A 24,773-nucleotide genomic window follows, 5' to 3' on the forward strand; every position below is an offset into this window, starting at 1 on the left:
TATCATGGCAAAATGGAATTTATATGTTGCATTACAAAAATAACTATAACACATTTAATAATAAATAAAACATAGCATATAAAAATAAATTACATGACATGCTCAAATTGCACAAACATACAACAAAATATATGTTGCATATAATAATAGTAATAATATATCATGCGTAAAATAAAATATAAACAATAGCATAATATAAAACATGCGTAGGCATAATTTATAAAAGCGTAAATCAAATAAAAACATGCTCAAAATTGCATAAATAATAAAGTATAAAGCATGCTTAAAAATAGTATACATAAATGAAAATCACATGCTTTAGATTCCACGAATATATATCACATATATAACAAGCAATAAAATAGCATGCTCAAAAATAAAATATATAATCATGCTTAAAGATAATCATATAAAGCATAAATGAGAAAGCATGCTTAAAATGATTAATATAATCTAACTAAACATGCTCGAGAATTTTATAATAAAAGCATATATAATAAAATCTAAAGCATGCTTAAAAATAGAAAAGATAATTCAAATTCACATGCTTGGTTAAAAATAAATAAATAAATAAATAAAACATACTTGATTTCGAGAAAATAATCCTAGCGCACGCGCGTGTTGATGCAGGCGTGCGTAGCGATGTTTTTTTTTTTTTTCTTTTTTTCGGGTTCTGCTGGGCCTGCTGATTTGTTGAGTTGCAGGGCCTGTTTGTTTGCTTTTTTTTTTGTGGGCCTGTTCTTTGGGCCAGGTTTTTTTTTTTTTCTGGGCCGGGTCTCTTTGGGCCTTTTTTTCTGTCTTCTTTTCTGGGCCACAGGGCCTGTTTCTTTTTTTTTTCCTTGGGCCGCAGGGCCCCTTTTTTTATCTATTCCTCTTTTTCTGGGCCTCAAGGCCTCCCTTTTTTTTTTCTGTCTTTTTTTTTGGTCGTCTTCTTCCTCTCGTCTTCTTCTGCTCTTTTTTCTTCTGATCCTCTCTGCTGTTTCCTTGAGAATGGGCCGAGGCTGCGCAGGGATTGGGGCTGAGACTGCTGCAAGGCTCAGTCTGGCCGGCTTCTGCAGACCTGTGCTGGGCAGGGATCGCCGGATCGCTGCTGGAAACGACGCAGGCGGGGCTGTGGTTGCTGCCGGATGAGGGGCTGTAGGTTGAATGATCGATCTGGCTGTCTGGTGGTGCAAGGTTGGATTGGAGGCGCTGGGCGAGGACCCGGGAAGCCGGTGGGTGCAGAGAGGCTGTGGTCACCGCCGGTTGTGAGAGGCTGGGTTGTGCGACTGGAAACAAGGTGGGCTCCGGTCTGATGTGGGATCGATGTGTGCCGGGGTTGGGTTGGCTTGGCTGCAGGTGGGTAGGCTTCGGTGTGAGCGCTGGGAGGCTTCTATGTGAGCGCTGAGAGGCTCTGTGTGAGCTCTGTGCAGGCCGAGCAGGTGGGGAAGGGAGGGCCGAGTCTGCTGGAGAGGGAATCGAGTTTTTTTTTTCGGTTTGCGGCAGAAATAAAAATGGAAGAGAGTTTTTTTTCTTCTTCTAGGGTTTGGGTGTTTTTAACTAGAAATTGGCTATTGGCTCTGAGCGTGCTGATAACGTGTAGAAGTAAAAATGGATTGGAATTGGTCTACTCATTTCATTCATAACCCCTTTATATAGGGATAAGATTACAACGGAAATATCAATTACATTTATGATACTAAATGCTGATTGAGCTGTGATTTGTAATTGCTTGATTCTCTCTTCATCTGTTTCTTTGACGAAGGCACATAATGTGCTTTTCCTTTAACAATCCACCCATTTTCCTCATTTCAAAAGCAAATTACATAATTATGTTACATTCCGATTCAGTAGGCAATGACACATAGCAAACTGAGCCAGTTAGTTATAAAAGGAAAGTTAATTTTGTGAAATACTAATCGTTTTCACAAGAATTAACACTCAAAGAATAAAGATATGTGCCAAAGATCGAATAAGAGAAAGTTGAGATAACCCAAAAAGAGGAAGAAGAACTGGGTTTTTCGCGAATAAATAGGGCCACATAATTTATTTATCTATTTTTAGGCCTTTTTAGTTTTTACTCTTATTATTAAAAAAACAAAGAAAAGAAAAAATACATAAAAATTTAAAAAAAAATGTTAAATGAAATCAAAGCAACAAAAGAAATTCAAAAAACTCTAGAAGTAGTCTCCGAGCTTCTCGGTGCAACTTGGCTCTCGAAACCTAGATTTCGAGTGGTGGCGGCGCTTCTTCTTTCGAGAAAGGCGATGATCGTGGACAGTAGCGACGTGGGGAGGGATCTCTGTGACAATCGTGGACTGCGGTGACGTGGGGAGGGATCTATGCGGCGATCGTGGGTGCGGCAAGGGGTTTTCTTTGTCTGTGGTGGCGATCTTCCGGTCCAGGTGGTGAGTGACGAGGGCGACAGCAGCCGAAGCGGCTGGGAATTGTCGTAGTGATTGTCTGGGGGTCGTCAACGGGCCGGGCCGGGCCGGGTCTTGCCATATTTTTAAATAATTGCTGGCCGGGCCGAGCCGGGCTTTATTAAAAATCAAAGGATCCAAGCCCGTCCATATAAAGCGGGCCTTGCGGGCTTTTTCGGGCCGGGCCGGGCTTGGCCTTGCGGGCTTTTTTGGGCCGGGCCTTGCGGGCTTTATTTATAAATAAATATTTAAAGACACAAGTTTTTTTTTTTAATCAAGCTTTGGAAATTCAATGGATAATGATCAAATACAACCAAAGATAATAGATCTATATAACTATATTGTACCCAAAAAAATCTATATTTATATATAGATACTAATTTATTGATAAATAAATTTTTAAAGACACTAATTTTTTATAAACTTATATTTATATATCATACACTCCAAAGAGCAACCCCTATCAATTCAAAGAAAATGGAAAAACCGACCGTTGGATGGGTTTATTACAATAAATTATGAGTATGGTAAAAAATTTAGCCAATTTCACCATATTTTAGAATCCGATCGGATTGGTCAACCGTAGTCACTTATATGTTTTATTGTTTGACCGATGGCGTGGCAACCACGAAACGTGCTTATTTTTTCACATCACGTTTGTATATATTCCATCGATGGATGTGCGTGGACATAAGATAAAAAAAATTAATTTTAATTACAAACACATTGGTGTATACCAATTTTATTCCTTTAGTTGTATGACTTATACATTGCATTTAAATTGTTTAGGTTCATTCTAAAGCAACCATGAAGTAGAAAATGAATTCGGAGAAACCAACCGCTCGATGGAGAGATTGTAATGTTTTATGGTGATTGTAGAAAATCTAGCCACTTTCGTTATTGTTTCGAATTCGATCAACTAGGTCAAACGTAGTTACTCTTATAAACCTATATTTATATATCATACACTCCAAAGAGCAACCCCTATCAATTCAAAGAAAATGGAAAAACCGACCGTTGGATGAGTTTATTACAATAAATTATGAGTGTGGTAAAAAATTTAGCCAATTTCACCATATTTTCGAATCCGATCGGATTGGTCAACCGTAGTCACTTATATGTTTTATTGGTTGACCGATGACGTTGCAACCGCGAAACGTGCTTATTTTTTCACATCACGTTTGTATATATTCCATCGATGGATGTGCGTGGACATAAGATAAAAAAAATTAATTTTAATTACAAACACATTGATGTATACCAATTTTATTCCTTTAGTTGTATGACTTATACATTGCATTTAAATTGTTTCGGTTCATTCTAAAGCAACCATGAAGTAGAAAATGAATTCGGAGAAACCAACCGCTGGATGGAGAGATTGTAATGTTTTATGGTGATTGTAGAAAATCTAGCCAATTTCGTTATTGTTTCGAATTCGATCAACTAGGTCAAACTTAGTTACTCTTATAAACCTATATTTATATATCATACACTCCAAAGAGCAACCCCTATCAATTCAAAGAAAATGGAAAAACCGACCGTTGGATGAGTTTATTACAATAAATTATGCGTGTGGTTAAAAATTTAGTCAATTTCACCATAGTTTTGAACCCGATCTAATTGGTCAACCGATTACCGATATGTAGAATATATATATATGCACATATTCTATATAGAATAATAGAAGTATAAGAACTTCCACACACACACACACACACATATATATATATATATATCTCTATATATATTATTATATTATATATATAAACACACACATATATAAATATATATACATATATATAAACACACACACACACATATATATATCTCTATATATATATTATATATATAAACAAACACACACACACACACACACACACACACACATATATATATATATATATATATATCCTCTATATAAACACACACACACACACACACATATATATATATCTCTATATATATATATTATATATATAAACACACACACATATATAAATATATATATACATATATATAAACACACACACACACATATATATATCTCTATATATATATTATATATATAAACACACACACATATATAAATATATATATACATATATATAAACACACACACATATATAAATATATATACATATATATAAACACACACACACATACACATATATATATATATATAAACACACACAAATATATATATCTATGTGTGTGTGTATATATATTTATAAACACACACACACATAACTACAAATATATATATGGAAAATTCTAGCATATGTTGACGTATGTCATACATCAAGTTTTTTGAATATTTTAGACCGTTAGATTTAATTAAAAGTTGAATATATCTGATGGTCAGAAATATTCAATAGTGGTGACCTGCTTACCAGGTAGCCTTTATAAACTTTTTTTTTTCTTCTTCAAAATTCTGAATTACATATCTACAATGAAATTATAAAAAAAAAAAACCCTAAATTGAAACAGAGGAGAAGACGAGGAAAAGTGGAAGAACGATAGTTTGTTCATGTACAAAGCGAGAAAGAACGACCACTAGAGGAGAAGACGAGGAAAAGAGGAAGAACGACAGTTTGTTCATGTACAAAGCGAGAAAGAACAACCACTACAACTGGATGTTTCAATCAATACTCAGGTAAGTAGAATCCTTTTCTGTTTGTTTGTCTTCTCCTTTCATGTTGTTTGATGCCAGACGAATTCTACCTTCTATGTAAGGTTTGGAGTGTGTTTCTGGTTTTCTTTGTACTGTTCTCTCTCTCTCTGTTTTTTTTTTTTTACAACAAACTACAATCCGCATAGAGGTGGATTGGAACATTGGATACACACAACTAGTTCCAACAAACACAGGATTGTTTTCTACTCGGATCCAAGGCAGTATATCTTCCTAGCCTGATAACTTTGTTTTACAATTGACTCTCTAGCGAGATTTGGATATCAACACATACCTACACCCTTTGATTTGAATACACAAACAAATCTGAGTCCATTCTAGTGCTTCGATTCCTCTTTTCATTGTTCAATTAATCTTGATTCATTAACCTTGTTTGCTTCGATTTTGCGTTCAGTATATTTGGGAATAGCGAAGACAAGCTGTCACCCTCCAAGATTATATATTCTATGCAACAAGCCTGTAAGTACATAAAAATCCATGATAGATGATCTATCCCAAGTCAAAATTATCCAATAGTCTGGAGCACAATCCATGAAATTAGCAATTGCTGATTAGTTATAAAGGGTCGATGGAATTCTTCGATTATAAGACTTTAAAGTTTAGCTGGTAGGTTGCGCCATTATCATTTAGATGATAATGGTGATCAGTTCTTGTTGACTTGATTGAAGAATAAGACATCGTGGTGGCTTTTAGTTCATGTACTAGATAACATTCCCGCGCGATGCTGCGGGTTTGTTTTTTCTTCTCTCTAATTTATTCGTAATGGTCACAATTGTAAGGTAAAAACTATTAATTGAAACTGTTTTGATTTTACATATTACAAAAACTGGTATTTTATAGTAGAAAAATAAAACTACAACTGTTCTCTCTGCAAGCGAGGATGACTTATAATTAAAAAGAATACATCAATATTTACCAAAAGAAGAAGCTGAGCTATGGAGCACAGAGGAGGTATATTTATCCTTGCAGATTTCTTGCCTCTAATAGTGATCAGAGGAATCCTATTTCGGCCTAAAAGAGTGAGGTCACTGTTGCCTGCAGAAAGCAATTAGCATAATTTTCTCAGCTATTCTGATAAATAACATGAATGAGATGTTATATTAAAGTAGTACAGATGAATAGTAGATTCAGTAATGTAGGATACTATATCAAAGGTCAGAAGCTGATTTATGCTAGTTGTTTGAGATGAAATATACAGTTCCTTTGTCTTTTCTATTGATCAGTACATCATGAACGCAACCAGAAGATATGCAAAGCTGTTGAAATCTATGAGGTTAGATACATAATAGTAAAGATAAATAATGGATTGGTAACAAATGGTATAGAAATTATGCTGGTACGGAAATTATGCAGGTTATTGAGAGTTATATGCAGCATACGCTTTAAACTATCAGAGGTAAGCATTGAGAGATAAACTCTCGTTTTGTTCAAATCAAAAGGGAATGAAAGAATAAAAACGAATAAAAAAAGAAATGTAACAAACAACTTTTCAAGATTTTTGCTTGGTTATTTTATCTATCTGCCTTTAATTAGGATTTCACTTTGAGTAAAGAAACTACCTTATATATCCAGCCATCTAAATCAAGTGGCTTTGAATCATTCCACCTTTTTACTCGCTAATGCTTTCTCTTCCTAAATTGGGAGACAATTGTTTACAAAACCAAAGAATGTGCTCCCAATTCACAACCCAAATCATAAAAAGGAAAAGAAATTTCAGCCCCAATATCATTTACCAATTTCTTTTAGGCAATTAAGGGACTTTGAATCGTCCTTCTGTTTTTCATCAGTTTTTTATTTTATTTTTTTATTTCTTCTTCTTGCATTCTTTGAATTTTAAGGGACAAAGCATACTTCTAGTAGAACATGAAAAATTTAGGGGAAACAAATAAGAATTTGCAAGAGAAGTGAACTCAGTAACCAGCCTTACATTAGTTGCTTGCATTTGAAGAAGTTGCTTTTAATTATGGAACGTCTATTCGACTGCTTCTTGCTCATGAAGCTCGATCAGCATATGCCTTCAACTTCACTTTTGATGAGGAAAGAGACAAACTGCAGCTTCTGTTACTGAACAATTGATGAATACACAGATGACTGGAAAGTTTAAGATGAATTTTAATGTGTGAATGAGATTAGTCATCTAGCAAGTAGCAACAAAGTAACAGAGCCAAAACAAAACAAAAGGTTTAAAGCAACATAGAATGTTAAATTGAGCATCTACAATAATTGACCGAGATCATACCTTGCTAGTATGTAATATTCTGGATGGTGTGAATTTGATTTCAACAGCATTAACTTGCTTGCATGAGTTGTAATGATGGGAAAGTTTAAGAGAGAAGGATGACGAAACGGATTGCGAAGATGGATGGCGAAGGTACGATGCAGATTTGGTTGTTTGGTGTTTGGTATGTTTTTCGATCTGGTTTTTGAGGGTGAGAGTGACTGGAGGAGAGATGAGGAAGTAAAAGATAGAGAAAGAAGAAAAATGACAACAAAAGAAGAAAAAAAGAAGAAGCAAATAATCTGAGAGCCAAAGATTAACTATGGACCAAGAAGGAAGAAGTAAGAAGGAAGAAGGAAGAACTAAGAAGGACGCTGGAAGAGAAAGGCAAATAGAGAACCCAATCCTCAGTTTGAAAAAAAAAAAAAAAAAAAATAAATAAATAAATAAAAAACTTAGTTCACTTTTAATACTTCATTATTACAAGTTTTCAAAACCACTTTACTAATAAAACAACGAATGTGTTGCTATAATAGTAAAACTTCATATATTTAAGTAAATTTGCGGTGAGTCCTTTATGGTGTAATAAGGTTGTCTATTTTGTAATTACTGTCCTTTAGGAGTTATTTACTTATTTGACAATGTTTTTTCTAGATTTTACGGCAATTCAGGTCCAAAGTAATAACCAAGGTTGTATTTGTGGTAATTCTTCAATATTACAAATTTGACAACGAATTGTTGTAGAAGTAGTAATCAAACTCTTATTTGTGGTAGTTTTTTATATTACAAGTCTGAGAACCATTTTACTAATGTGACAACGAATTGCTGTCAAAGTGGTAAAACTTTATGTATATATTGTAAATGAGGCACGAGTCCTTAATTGTGTATTAAAGTTCTATATTTTGTAATTAATTCTTTTCTTGTGTAAATCTCATCATCCATGAGAGAATTACTCGTTTGACAATGCATTTTACTATAGATTACAACAATTAAGGTATAAAGTGGTAATTATGGTTGTTTTTATGATAATTACATGAAATATGATCCATTTACAAAAAAAAAGGGTCCACTTACCAATGTTACAACAAATGATTTGTTTATATGGTAAATAATCATATTAGACCTAAAACTTTCCAAGTCCTTATTCTTGTAATCCAGTTGTTCTTTTTGTAATTAGAGTCCTTTCTTTTGTAAATTATATCATCGATGAAGCATTTTACAACAAAAGACCACATTGGACGTATTTAATGATAATTATAGTTGTAATAAAAGTAATTACTATATTTACGATATTCATTACAAGTTTTTGAACGATTTACATATAAAAGAATAAATGAGTACTTAGTATGGTAATTTTTTTTTTTTTAAGTACACATGTCAAATCATAATTGGATAACCTGTTGACCTGTACAACAGGTTTCACCAACTAATTTAATTTAATATATATTAATTAAAAAGTTGATGTATGACAAACATCAACACACCTTAGACTTCCCCATATATATATATATATATATATATATATAATATTTTACTGGCTTTTACGGGCCGGGCCGGGTTTTTACGGGCTTTAGGCGGGCCGGCCCTCGGCCCACCAAGGCGGGCTTTTGCGGGTTTTTTGACGGGCCGGGCTGGGCTAAAAGCCCTCCGGGCCGGCGGGCCTCCATCGGCCCACTTGATCCGCGGGCTTTTTGATGAGGCCTATGATTGTCGTCTGGGCTGCAGAGGATGAGCGAGCACGAGTTGGGTTTGACGGCGGTGTCTGGGCTCGAGGTCGCAAGGCTTTGAATCGGGCTTGACGGTGAAGGTCTAATCGTGTTTATTTGAGTGGTCGAGGCTCGGAGGCAGAGGCTTCGGCAGTTTTTGATCGTGATGGTGATGCCCGGTTGGAGAAGTCGGCCGCCAAAGCTATGGTGCGTTGCCGGAGAACCGACTGACGGTGGCGACCCAGGAGCAGTGTGCAGGGATGCCTCTCCCTTGTTAGCTTGAGTTTGGGCCTGGGTTTTTGGGCATAGGCTCAACCTTGGGCTGATGGGGAAGGGGCCTTTTCCTGATAGGAAAGCTTGGGCCTTTGGGCTTGGGTGAGAATCAAGACAATCTGGGCCTAATTTATTAGCGTATGAGCCTGTTTGAGGGTGGATTAACTTCTATGAATCTTCTATGACGTTTTCAGTCTCTTGCTTGTACCACAATTGCGTGCTTGGCAAGTGAGAACTAGTTGAATGATTTCTTTTCCGTAGGATGCGAGGTTTTTTCATTCTTGTATAGGCTCGCTTAAATGTGAGCACCCCAGTGATCTTTAAATGTTTGCTTTAGCTTAGGTAGGTCACTCCGGATTTTCTTGCCGGATTTCTTATGTAAGTTTTGTTAAACTTCAGCCATTTTGCTGTTGATTTAATGAATTCAACTTCTTTTTCAAAAACAAAAAACAAAAGAAATTCAAAAGAATCCCCCCTAGAAGCCACAACATAGAAGTTAAACTTTTTTAACATTACATGTCTTATTCATAACAAAATATCAACCGTATAAACGATAAAAGAAGCTTGTTACACTTGTCTGTCTTCTTTAATTTATAGGGAAAATTTCGCAAACAGTACATCAAGTAGGCCACTAATAATTCTTATACATAAAGTTTCAAACCAATCATTTCGGTACACGAAATCTGAAACTTGACCCACTATCAGTACACGACGTCAATGACGCCGTTAATTTAACACCAAAATGTCTATTATGCCCTCAGTTTTTTTTTCTCTTTTTTTTTCCCTTCGTTTTTATCTCTTTCTTCTTCCTTCTTCTAGCTCCACGAAACCCACATCTGTTCTTCACGTGAGAAGAAGCCCGAGCTCACCCACTTCGAAACCCACTTCTGTTCTTTAGTTTTCCTTTCTTTCTTTCTGATTTTTCTTCATCTATTCGATTCCTCCTTCCTCATATCCCTATCTCTCTCTCTCTCTCTCTCTCTCTCTCTCTCTCTCTCTCTCTCTCTCTCTCTCTCTCTCTCTCTCTCTCTCTCTCTCTCTCTCTCTCTCTTTCTTGCTGTGGATCCGGAAGAAGAAAGAAGAAAGAGATAAAAACGAAGGAAAAAAAAAAGAACAGAAAAAAAAATTATTAAAAAAACAACTGAGGGCATAATAGACATTTTGGTGTCAAATTAACGGCGTCATTGACGTCGTGTATTGATAGCGGGTCGAAGTTTCAGATTTTGATTTTGTGTACCGAAATGATTGGTTTGGAACTTTATATATAAGAATTATTAGTGACATTTACTTGGTGTACTGTTTGTGAAATTTTCCCTAATTTATATTGTTAATTTTTCAATCGAAGCTTATAACTTTTCATCTTACAAGTGTTTATTACACTTCTTCATATAAGCACTTGGAAACTCTTATCTCAAGTTCACCCTTGACAAATCTAGATTTTTGGGTTATCACAACTTTCTCTTATTCAATTTTTGGCACATATCTTTATTCTTTGAGTGCTAATTCTTGTGAGAACGATTAGTATTTCACAAAATTAACTTTCCTTTTACAACTAACTGGCTCAGTTTGCTATGTGTCATTGCCTACTGAATTGGAATGTAACATAATTATGTAATTTGCTTTTGAAATGAGAAAAATGGGTGGATTTATTTGTTTATTAAAAAAATGTAATGATGAAATTTTATTTATGACTAATTTACCGAAAATTCTTCCATGCTCAGAGCATGAAGTGCTGGGGCACATCACCACACTTTCTAACCGTCAGATGTGTTCTCACAATCCTGACCACTCATTTATATAAACCGGCTGACCTGCTAGCTCGTTTTCTGTTCAAGAAATCACCATGATCATTTTACTCTTTTTCTCTTGGTAAAATCTTTGTTAACAATCGTCCAGATTGAGGGTGGCTAGCAGACTGGGGTGAATTAAGTTTTATGCAAACTGAGTGGAGTTCTACCTGGTCTTGGCTAGATTGTTTATCACTTTTTAGAAGTGCATCTTGGATATAGTTGTGTAAGAGAGGAACCCGGGTGTTCATCATTCACCATGCTCCTCAACCCAGAAAACTCTTTTTCACCGTCCCCTGCAGAATTTAGCTGGGATTTGGGATTTGACGGATTGAATCATTCTGATCTTGATTTTCCACACCAAATTCAATTCCCTCTTCAATATTTGACCAGCAAATCGAATCTGGAACAAGTAAAAAGGGAGAGAGAATATAAAAAAAAAAATTAAAAAAAAAAATCGATGCTCCCTAGCTTTTTTTAATCAACATATGTTTGAATGATCTGCTGCCATGGGCTCCGGTGAATCTCTGGGCTGCTATCGGGATCGCATTTGAATGATCTGCTAGGTCCATTTCCAATCCTATTAGCACAAGAGCCATCATTGTTCCTAATCTCAACACCATCCCCATCATCAGCATCAACAAATTCACAAATTCACGGGACACTGGTTCTGACTTTACATGATTATCATCCACAAATTCACTCCCAAAACCCATAAGCCATAACTAACAAAAACCCTGAGTTCCCAATTCAATTAGATCAAGATCGAGAACAGAACCATCATTCAAGCTCATTACCCAAATGTACCAAATATCAAAATTCCAAATCAAAATTTGATCTTTCATTATAAATCAAACCCATGCTATGCAGCTAGGAACTCGAGTACTCGACCTCGACCTCATTATTCAATATACCGCAACCACATGCCCAAACCCGACCCCATCCCCCACCACCCTCCTCCACCTCACTTTCAGCCAGGACCACACTTGCTTCTCTACCGCCACTGACTCCGGCTTCCGCGTCTACAACTGTTACCAACAAAAGACGAACCAGTTCCAGTCATCGAGAAACTTGACTCAGACTTGGGTCACCTAACCTCTGGATCCAGTCCAACCTATGAATTTCAACACCAGGTTGTGCTTCACTGTCGATTCCATGATGAGATTTGAGAACTCCATACGAGGGTCTGGAGGATGTAGGGCAGAGACAGTCAAGCCCAGGTTTCTGGTTTGATCGGATATCGTTTTTCCGGCTTGTATATCAGATAACGAGATATGAAGGGTGATAGGGGTTGACAGAGTGGTGAGGCCACGTGTGTGATGGCTTTTCAAGGTGCGAGGCTTCGAGCCACGTACTAGTGTTTTTCGAATTTTTTTTTTTTTTAGAAGTACTGTTTTTGAATCGACTTGTTATTTGGTAAAATGTAAGTCGTTGACTTAGAGGATCGGGTTATAAATATAGATGAAATTGGATCAATTTTAGATTGGAAGTCTAAAATAATGTAATTTTCACATCTAACAGTTGGTGTCTCAAAACTTATTTTCGTTGACGATCTCACTCTTTGGAGGGTGTAGTTAATAAAATAGGATTATAAAATTTTATTCAGTTGACTTAAAGGATCAAGGTCGAAATATAGATTAAATTGGATCAATTTTAGACCAGAAGTCTAAAATAATGTAATATGTGAACGGTTGGTGTCCCAAGACTTGTTTCCATTGACGGTCTTTGCCCTTTGGAGGGTGTAGTTAATAAAATAAGTTTGGGTGCGGCTATTGCCATTTTTTCATTGACCATAGCCATTTTTTCTTGTCTTGATAACATCGATTGATTTTGATAAATTTTATTTCCTCCAACTTGTTGGTTATGGAAGGCATATTTCTTATAACTAATAAACAAGTTATACCACATTAGTATGCATATAAGAATTTTGTGCAATACAAAAAATCGAAATTGAAAATAGATAAATTTGACATTATTTATCTATTTAAACGGTATTATTAGATATTGTGTAAAAAAATTAACCCAACCCACCATTATTTATAAGTCAAATAAATCTCTTTCAAAAAAAAAAAAAAGTGAAATAAAGCAGTTAACCACTTATACACTAATAACTCCCTAAGGGGAACTTAACCACGAGTAGATAAACTGTCTGAAAATTTTACATTACTTGATATAGGTCATAGCCATGAGAGTGTGAGAGCTGACAGATCGAAAAAAAAAATTATGGGTGAGCAGTTATGAGCATATTAGTTCTATGTGGTATTTAGGGTTTAGAGTTGACCTAATAGATCGAGACCTAAACAACTTCGAAAATAGCTGAAATTTTGACCATAATTATATCTTCTTATCAGGATGACATCCAACGGACGATTTTGATAAAGTCTATTTCCTTCACATTGTTCCTCATGGAAGGTATATTTTTCAATACAACTAATAAACAAGTTAAACCGCATTAGTAGGCATATAAAGATTTCATGCGATCTAAACAATCGAAACTGAAAATTGATAAATTTGACATTACCCATCTATTTATACTGTATTAATAGGTACTTTGTAAAAAAATTAACCCGATCCACTATCATTTTGTTGTCAAATAAAGCGGTCAACCAATTACACACTTATAACTCCCTAAGGGGAGCTTAACCACGAGTAGATAAACTTTCTGAAATTTTTATATTAGTTGATATAGATCATAGCCACGAGAGTGTGAGAGCTGACAGATCAAAAACAGAAGTTGCGAGTGAGCAGTTATGAGTATATTAGTTTTATGTGGTATTTAGGGTTTAGAGTTGACCTGATAGATCGAGACCCAAACAACTTCAAAAATAGCTGAAATTTTGAACATAATTATATATTCTTATCATGATGACATCCAACGGTCGATTTTGATAAAGTCTATTTCCTCCACATTGTTCCTCATGGAAGGTATATTTTTCAATACAACTAATAAACAAGTTAAACCGCATCAGTAGGCATATAACGATTTCATGCGATCTAAACAATCGAAACTGAAAAATTGATAAATTTGACATTATCCGTCTATTAATAGCGTATTAATAGGTACTGTGTAAAAAAATTAACCCGATCCACTATCATTTTGATGTCAAATAAAGCGATCAACCAATTACACACTTATAACTCCCTAAGGGGAGCTTAACCACGAGTAGATAAACTTTCTGAAATTTTTATATTAGTTGATATAGGTCATAGCCACGAGAGTGTGAGAGCTGACAGATCGAAAAAAGAAGTTGCGAGTGAGCAGTTATGAGTATATTAGTTTTATGTGGTATTTAGGGTTTAGAGTTGACCTAATAGATCGAGACCCAAACAACTTCAAAAATAGCTGAAATTTTGATCATAATTATATATTCTTATCATGATGACATCCAACGGTCGATTTTGATAAATTCTATTTCCTCCGCATTGTTCCTCCTGGAATGTATATTTTTCAATACAACTAATAAACAAGTTAAACCGCATTAGTAGGCATATACAGATTTTGTACGATCTAAACAATCGAAACTAAAAATCGATAAATTTAACATTACCCATCTATTTATAGCATATTAATAGGTATTGTGTAAAAAAAAATTAACCCAATCCGCCATCATTTAGATGTCAAATAAAGCGGTCAACCACTTACACACTTATAACTCCCTAAGGGGAGCTTAACCACGAGTAGATAAACTTTCTGAAAATTTTATATTAGTTGATATAGGTCATAGCCACGAGAGTGTGAGAGCTGACAGATCGAAAAAAGAAGTTGCGAGTGAGCGGTTATGAGCATATTAGTTTTATGTGTTATTTAGGGTTTAGGGTTGACCTAATAGATCGAGACCCAAACAACTTAGAAAATAGCTGAAATTTTGACCATAATTATATATTCTTATCATGATGAAATCCAACGGTCGATTTTGATAAAATCTATTTCCTCCACATTGTTCCTCATGGAAAGTATATTTTTCAATACAACTAATAAACAAGTTAAACCGCATTAGTAGGCATATAAGGATTTCATGCGATCTAAACAATTGAAACTGAAAATCGATAAATTTGACTTTACCCATCTATTTATAGCATATTAATAGGTATTGTGTAAAAAAAAATTAACCAAATCCGCCATCATTTAGATGTCAAATAAAGCGGTCAACCACTTACACACTTATAACTCCCTAAGGGGAGCTTAACCACGAGTAGATAAACTTTCTGAAATTTTTATATTAGTTGATATAGGTCATAGCCACGAGAGTGTGAGAGCTGACAGATCGAAAAAAGAAGTTGCGAGTGAGCGGTTATAAGCATATTAGTTTTATGTGTTATTTAGGGTTTAGGGTTGACCTAATAGATCGAGACCCAAACAACTTCGAAAGTAGATGAAATTTTGACCAGAATTATATATTCTTATCATGATGACATCCAATGGTCGATTTTGATAAAATCTATTTTCTCCACATTGTTCCTCATGGAAGGTATATTTTTCAATACAACTAATAAACAAGTTGAACCGCATTAGTAGGCATATAAGGATTTCATGCGATCTAAACAATTGAAACTGAAAATCGATAAGTTTGACATTACCCATCTATTTATAGCGTATTAGTAGGTATTGTGTAAAAAAATTAACCTGATCCGCCATCATTTAGTTGTCAAATAAAGCGGTCAACAACTTACACACTTACAACTCCCTAAGGGGAGCTTAACCACGAGTAGATAAACTTTCTGAAATTTTTATATTAATTGATATAGGTCATAGCCACGAGTGTGTGAGAGCTGACAGATCAAAAAAAGAAGTTGCGAGTGAGCGGTTATGAGCATATTAGTTTTATGTGGTATTTAGGGTTTAGGGTTGACCTAGTAGATCGAGACCCAAATAACGACGAAAATAGCTGAAATTTTGACTATAATTATATATTCTTGTCATGATGATATCCAACGGCCGATTTTGATAAAATCTATTTCCTCCATATTGTTCCCCATGAAAGGTATAGTATTTGTTACAACTAATAGAGAAGTTAGAACACATTAGTAGACATATAACTATTTTTTGCGATCTAAACAATCGAAACTATGACGAAATTAGCTAAATTTTTGATAAGAGTATATAAGGTATCCACTTTGTAAAAAATTTAGGACATTTATCTCCTTCTTATTTGGATGCCCATAGTGAGGTTTAAGAGTATATATTAAGAGTATATAGGGTTGATCACCTTGACTAAGGCCGCGACCAATTTTTTCACTCATAAAGCTTTAGAAGAATGGTTCACTCACGCGCACTTGTTTGATCAAACTCTGCAAATATTAAATAATTTGTCATGATTTTTTTTCTTAAAAAACTATTAAATGATATAAGAGCTTTCGTAAATATATTTCGTTTATCCAAAAAGTCCATCTCCACCATTGAATTTAACTTGCTTATTTAATTTTTTTATAATAAAAAAAGTACTCATAGTATAAATAAAATTTAAGTAGGAACCTGAATTACCTTTCTTTTCTGAACTTTTTTTACAAAAAATTGCTGTCAACCGAAAACACGGCTTTCTGGAAAAAAAAAAAAAAACATTAATGTGGCTCGAACCTGCCACGCGGCCCACAACAAGTCAATAACTGTTAGGTGCCTTAAGTCCGCTTCACCATGCTAACCAACCAGTACAAGTAATCTACTGTTTGTGATATATTACACCTTGTTTTTTTTTTTTGGGTGAAAGACCTGCACTTTTAATTTCTTCTTCCTCCTGCATAGTTCTTCTTCCTCCGCAACTACGAGTAGCTGTTCTTCCCTGGACGTCGCTCCTCTTGCTGAAAAGTTCCAATCTTTCTCCGTCTTAAATAGGGAAAAGGACAGAACTCCTCTCACCTCCAATTTTTTCCTTCAATTTTGGGTGAAAAGGCAGGTACGAATTTGGGTATTGAGAATTTGAATAAGACTGATGAGATTTTACAAAATTTCAGTATGGCATGTTGTTGATGAAGAAACCCAACGCATTCTCTTCCTAATTCGAAAATCTTTTCCACCAAATTCCTGGTTAGGATATAAATTGCACCCAATTTCGTCTCCAGTTCTCTAATTGTGCTTGTTCCATATTCGATTTGCCGGCCAAGTATTGGAATCTAATTTCTTGTGGATATGTAAGATCTGAATGATTCAGTCGATCAAATCCCAGCTAAACTCTTGAGTTCAAACTGAAAAAAGAGTTTTGAAGAAACAGAGAGAATGGGTTGGGATCGTTACGAGATCCAGGGATTTACGAGATCCAGGGATTCCAGGCTACAGCTCGATTCAAGTTTAATAAAACTAAACTACGTAAAACTCAATTCACCCCGGCTTGGTTAAATTCAATCCAGAAATAAAAACCGGGAACAGGCTGAGCCTTTCCTATCTGCGTTTCATTTTAATAAAGAGTCACATGATAGTCACGTGGTCAGACCCAAAAAATCCGAGCATGACAAGCTCCGAGCATGGAAGACGTTCTCCTAATTTACTGTCGAGGTGAAACTTTCCTCCGACACATACGAATTAATCTTTGGGGACCCTCAATGTTTGCACCAACTTTAACTTTACCATCGATAATTGGATGCTGACTCCATTCCCTGAACCAAAGAACCAATAATTTCTCGGAAAAAACTTGGCTGACCAGCCCTGGTCAGGATGGGCTGACCACAACCACTAATAATCTGACACCTGTGTATTTTTCTTGGCCTCTCTTCTCCTCCTTCAGTTCTTCCTCCTCTGTTCTCCTTCCTCTTCTCCATTCCCATGGCTGCCCATCGACTCTGCTTCGATCTCATCTCCATCGTCGCTCTCTCAGTTCAGCGTCCCTTTCTCTTCTCCTTCTTCAGTTCTTCCTCCTCTGTTCTCCTTCCTCTTCTCCACTCCCATGGCTGCCCATCGACTCTGCTTCGATCTCCGCCGTCGCTCTCTCAGTTCGGCGTCCCTTTCTCTTCTCCTTCTCTGCAGCCCAGAAGCCACCGGAGCCGCTCCTCTGCTTCGATCTCATCTCCGCCATCGCCGAAAAGCCCAAGGTCCCGCTGATATGTCGAAGAAGGAGAACAGAAAGGGGAAGAGGCCAAAAAAAAAAAAAAGACAGGTGTCAAATTATTAGTGGCTGTGGTCAGCCCTGACCAGGGCTGGTCGGCCAAGTTCTTTCCTAATTTCTCCTATGGCAGGTCAATGGAGACCAACAAAGGTAAAAGTCTGAGGAAATTATTGGTGCTACCGGGTCCCATACTCCTATGGCATCTTGACCTAGCATTGACCTTCGTTTTGAAGGACTACTTTTTTAGACCGGTAAAAACCAATTCTATTTCTACCATGGAGGAAACATAGAATAACTACAACCATGACGAGAGCACGGAGCACTTCATTGATTTCATCCAAAGAGATATATAAACCCAGCGACAAGAATATGCTGAAACATTTTCCAGAACTGATCACTTCGCTCTCATCAAGTTTGTTGAAACCCTTTTGCAGTTGTTTTGTCCATTGTATTACAGTCCCCAGCTACATCACCAACCTCAAAATACATTAACGCATATTTAACTGAAACAAGTCTATGTAACCATCTAGTCCAAATGAAATTACAACAGAAAATTTCACCAAGTAATTGTGACCATTATGAGTGAACTACATTGGGAGAAATTTTTTTATGTTTTCTTTTTAACAAATCTGCTAGTCTATCGATCAAGTGACTTTGCAACTGCACCTGAACCCACATGATCATCCACCCAAAATATAAAAGATAAATTGATAACAAGCATTTTTCTCATGAGAAAATAACTAAAAACTCCCTGCAGCTGGAAGAGAGAGCAAATGATCATCAAAATGGGTTGTTGTGTTTGACTTGCCATTTTTGTGGATTGAATCCAAAATAATTCATATTGATTGGAGTTTAATGGTTAAATTCAAAAGATGCAACCTTGGATTGGTAAAGGCAAATTATGTAAGTGAAGCAATGCCAAGATAAGTATACCATCGATCAACTAACGAAATTAACACATTAACCACAAGTACTTGAAGAAGCAGTAGTAAAAAAAAAAAAAAACTAAAAATTTCAACCTTTTTGTCACTATACACAACTACACAAGTGCTTGGAAGAAACCAAAACCAAATTTCCATACTTTTTACAGAAGCAGGAGAAAACAGCATGCATTCAATCCACAAAGAAAGGAAGAGAGCAATGCAATTCATATAGATAGTGGAATTTGGGATTTAATAAAAATTCTAAATTTTCAGTTGAAAGCACATGAAAAGCAAGTAAAGCAATACAATTCTGCTGATCATCACAGATTTGAACATGATCCACGTGACAGTGTTACCTTAAATAACAGGGTTTTCAGTGAAGCAAGTTACATCCACGCATGCTCTTCAGAGTTCAGTAGAGCTTCCAGTTCTTCAGAATTGAATGTGAGCGCGCACCATCAGTGTGATACGAAAGAACCTCCCAACAGAAAGGAATAGGTCTAATTAGTTCAACAAACCTCAAACAGACAAAACCTCAAAAGCTCAAACAATCAATGTGTTAGAAAACTAATTCACACGTTAATTGCTATATCTAAAAGATAAATACAGATAGAGTTAATATACCAGACTAGGAAAAAGGAAGCAAAACTTTACAGATTGTGATCGAGGCTAGAACTTGGTTCTATCCCCTTAAGACGAAATTGCCTCCTCGTCGGTGCTTGAAGGGTTATTGGCAAACGTCTCCCAGGAGTACAACGATCAAACTTTCCTCTAGAAGAAGCACTACAATCTTGAGGATCAACGAACGCAGATTGTGTTTTTCTCTCTCAATCTCTTAAGACTCTAATGTGATATGCAGAAACTTTTGAATATTGGAAATATTTTCTGATGCAAAAGTTAGATTCCAAGTGGTGGGATTTCTTCTCCTTAAATAGGAGTCTGATGCATCTCTTTGAAAGGACATACCTTTCTACACATCAACTTCTACGTTGCTTTTAGGTTGAAAGGTTGTAACCTTTGGATAGAATGATCAGTTACTTCTTCCATATATACTAGACTTATTAATTTGAATTTTCATTCAAATTAATTTAATCTTTGGATTAAATTTACTAACAATCCCCCACATGAATGAAAATTGAAATGCAGACACTTGAGAGAGAATGGTTGGTAAGATATCATATCAGGATAGGTGGCTTTTGGCTTTGAACCTTCCCTAGTGATATACTATCGGGTTTACTAGCTAAATAGTGAACGTGTTGTCTTGAACTATTCAGCCGTTCGTATAAACCAAGACAATAGTAAACACATAATATCTTTCCAGACACATCTGGTTCTACGGTTGTGTCCTTCCGGCCATGGACAATACCCGGTATTCATCAATGCTTTAGAGAATTTCGCCCAAAATTCTCAAAGAAACGGCCTCATTTCACATTGATATAGGTAACTTCCTTCTTTAGAGTATTCTGCAATACTCCACTTGAAATTTCAAGTCATAGGAATCATTAAAAGCTAAACTTAGCCTAATTCACATTGCAAATATAGCACTGTTTCATCATAGGAGTGGGTAGGAGATATTATCTCCACAGTGCTCTCACTTAAGTCAGACACGATTTAGTTGTCCCTTTGAACCTAGATCTTGGGATCTCCAGTCAACTAGGTTGGGTGTCCATCATGAAGACTTTTAATTTATAGGCTTCAATCCCATTCCCCTTGATGATTTACAAACTTGCTCTCTAGTCAAACCTTTCGTAAACGGATCCGCTAAATTATCTTTCGACTTTATATATTCAATGGTAATTATACCATTTGAGAGCAGTTGTCTTACGGTATTATGTCGTCGACGTATATGTCTAGACTTACCATTATACATATTACTCCGTGCCCTTCCAATTGCTGATTGACTATCACAATGTATACAAATTGCAGGCACAGGTTTTGGCCAACTTGGAATATCTTCTAAGAAACTACGAAGCCACTCGGCCTCTTCACTAGCTTTATCCAAAGCAATAAATTCAGATTCCATTGTGGATCTTGCTATACATGTTTGCTTTGTTGATTTCCAAGATACAGCAGCACCTCCCAACGTGAAAACATATCCACTTGTGGATTTTGAGTCTTTTGTATCAGATATCCAGTTAGCATCACTATACCCTTCAAGTACAGATGGATATCTTGTGTAGTGCAAACCATAGTTCTTAGTATAATTTAAATATCTAAGAACCCTTACAATAGCCTTCCAATGATCCCTTCCGGGATTGCTAGTAAATCTACTCAATTTGTTTACTGAGTAGGCTAGATCAGGACGAGTACAATTTGTTAGATACATTAGACTTCCAATTATCCTTGCATATTCAATCTGAGATATGCTTTCACCCATATTCTTCATTAAATGAAGATTAACGTCATATGGAGTTTTTGCTTGATTATTATCATGCTTACCAAAGTTGTTAAATATTTTCTCAATATAATGTGATTGAGATAAAATTAATCCATCAGATGTTTTGGAAACTTTGATTCCCAATATAACATCTGCAACTCCCATATCTTTCATGTCAAATTTATTGGTCAATATTTTCTTGGTAGTCTTGATCATAGTATTACTACCAATTATAAGCATATCATCTACATATAGACATACCATGACATAACCATTTTCTGAGCTTTTTTGTGTAAACACAACTATCACACTCATTGATTTTGAAACCATTTGACAGCATTACACTGTCAAATTTTTGATGCCATTGTTTCGGTGCTTGCTTTAAACCATATAGAGATTTTACAAGCCTACATACTTTTCTCTCTTGACCAGGAACAATGAATCCTTCTGGTTGTTCCATATATATTTCCTCTTCTAAATCACCATTTAGAAAAGCCGTCTTTACATCCATTTGATGTATTTCTAGATTGTGCAAAGCAGCGATTGCCATTAACATTCTAATGGATGTAATTCGAGTAACGGGCGAATAAGTATCAAAGTAGTCTAAGCCTTCCTTTTGTTTGTAACCTTTTGCTACAAGCCTCGCTTTGTACTTGTCAATTGATCCATCAGTTTTCATCTTTCTTTTAAAAATCCACTTGTATCCTAATGGTTTATTTCCAGGAGGAAGATCCACCAATTCCCAAGTGTGATTTTGTAAAATAGACTCAACTTTAGCATTAATGGCCTCCTTCCAATATGGAGCTTCTGGGGAAGACATGGCTTCCTTATAACTTTGAGGCTCATTTTCTAACAAATAAGTTAGAAAGTCTGGACCAAAAGATTTTGTTGTCTTTTCCCTCTTACTTCGTCTGGTATACACTTTTAGACCATTTTGAAGTGGCTCTCTACTTCCTTCATGATGACTATTATTAGCATCATCATAACTTCTCTTCAAAGAAATTTTTTCTTGTGAAATTTTACAAGGAAAAATATTCTCAAAGAATTCAGCATTCCTTGACTCGATTACTGTATTTACATGTATATCAACATTTTCTGATTTGTGCACTAGGAATCGATATGCACTGCTATTTGAAGCATAACCAATGAATACACAATCAATGGTTTTGGGTCCTATCTTAACCCTTTTAGGATCAGGAACTGCTACCTTCGCAAGACACCCCCATACTTTGAGATATTTATAAGAAGGTCTTCGACCTTTCCATAACTCGTATGGTGTTTTATCTAACTTTTTATGAAGTACTTTGTTGAGAATATAATTAGCAGAAAGCAATGCTTCCCCCCACAAATTCTGGGGTGCTCCAGAACTTATCAACATAACATTCATCATTTCTTTCAATGTACGGTTCTTACGTTCGGCGACACTGTTTTGTTGAGGAGAATAAGGAGCAGTAGTTTGATGAATGATACCATGTTGAGCACAAAACTCAGCAAAAGGTGATTCATATTCACCTCCTCTATCACTCCTTAAGACCTTGATCTTTTTACCAAGTTGATTCTCAACTTCGTTCTTGTAATATTTGAACATTTGTAAAGCTTCATCTTTGCTTCTAAGCAAATACACATAGCAATATCTTGTGCAATCATCTATAAAAGTAATGAAATACTTTTTACCACCTCTAGTCTGTAGAAATTTTAAGTCACAGATGTCGCTGTGAATTAATCCCAGAGGTTCTGTACTTCTTTCTATTGAGTGAAAAGAAGTTCTAGTCAATTTTGCTTCCACACAAGTCTCACACTTGTTATTTAAATCAACGTTGAATTTAGGCAACAGATCCATGTTAACTAATCTACGTATTGTATCATAATTCACATGTCCTAGCCTACCATGCCAAACATTTGGAGATTCAATCATATAAGTAGAAGGATTAATATCTTTATTCATAACTGTAGGTACAAGGGTTATTGCATTCAGTTTGAATAAATCATCACAGAGATATCCTATCCCAACATGCATTCCACACTTACTAAGTATAAACTTACCAGCCTCAAAAACTAACTTGAAGCCATTTGTACATAGCAGTGAACCAGAAACCAGATTTTTTCTAACATCAGGCACATGAAGCACATTATTGAGAGTAAGCTTCTTCCCTGATGTCAACTTTAATACAATCTGTCCAAAACCTTGAACCATTGATGTAGAGGCGTTTCCCATAACTAATTTCTCCCCTTGTTTAACATCTTGATAAGTTGAAAACATCTTCTTATCAATGCATATATGGCGGGTAGCCCCTGTGTCAATCCACCACTCTTTGGCTTTTACCATCAATCTCATTTCAGAGACCATGATTCGAATAACCAAGTCCAAATCAATATAGCAATTAATATCAAATAAGGAATTTCGTCTTAAGATTGTTAGAAAACTAATTCACACGTTAATTGCTATATCTAAAAGATAAATACAGATAGAGTTAATATACCAGACTAGGAAAAAGGAAGCAAAACTTTACAGATTGTGATCAAGGCTAGAACTTGGTTCTATCCCCTTAAGACGAAATTGCCTCCTCGTCGGTGCTTGAAGGGTTATTGGCAAACGTCTCCCAGGAGTACAACGATCAAACTTTCCTCTAGAAGAAGCACTACAATCTTGAGGATCAACGAACGCAGATTGTGTTTTTCTCTCTCAATCTCTTAAGACTCTAATGTGATATGCAGAAACTTTTGAATATTGGAAATATTTTCTGATGCAAAAGTTAGATTCCAAGTGGTGGGATTTCTTCTCCTTAAATAGGAGTCTGATGCATCTCTTTGAAAGGACATACCTTTCTACACATCAACTTCTACGTTGCTTTTAGGTTGAAAGGTTGTAACCTTTGGATAGAATGATCAGTTACTTCTTCCATATATACTAGACTTATTAATTTGAATTTTCATTCAAATTAATTTAATCTTTGGATTAAATTTACTAACACAATGTCCTTTGAAAGAAAGAGCACAAATTTTAATATTTAACAGGTAGCGCAGATTCAACTTATAATTTGTACACTGAGGGTTGAGTTTTATTACCATTAGGCCACTCAACATTCCATCATTTGTTCCAAGTCTGCTCAACTCTGAGTTTGATCTAATAATAGCGGACTTAAAGTAAAAGAGAAGTAGATAAATCAGCGAGAATATGAACAGTACTAGATTGAATAATACTAACTACACTTCTCTTATTTGAAATAAGCCAAATAAGGATAAAACTTAAATATAATGTGGTAGATTGACAACAACATAAACAAGTTTTGCCTTCAACCCTTTGTTTTCTACATTTTGGCAAAGCCCTAATTGTTGAATGTGGACAAGAATTGGCAACACATGC

General features: G+C 35.7%; 1 long non-coding RNA gene across 1 annotated transcript; it reads right to left on the bottom strand.

Moving 5' to 3' along the window:
- Positions 1-5,884: 5,884 nt before the first annotated feature.
- LOC112168218 lies at positions 5,885-7,673 on the bottom strand. The gene is made up of 3 exons (XR_002924150.2): positions 7,331-7,673; positions 7,019-7,155; positions 5,885-6,126 (listed from the first exon to the last, which is right to left on the bottom strand). It is a non-coding gene; the product is annotated as an uncharacterized LOC112168218 (long non-coding RNA).
- Between the last annotated feature and the right edge of the window lie 17,100 nt (positions 7,674-24,773).

The sequence above is a fragment of the Rosa chinensis genome, chromosome 5 (genome assembly GCF_002994745.2).
Source record: "Rosa chinensis cultivar Old Blush chromosome 5, RchiOBHm-V2, whole genome shotgun sequence".
NCBI lineage: Eukaryota > Viridiplantae > Streptophyta > Magnoliopsida > Rosales > Rosaceae > Rosa > Rosa chinensis.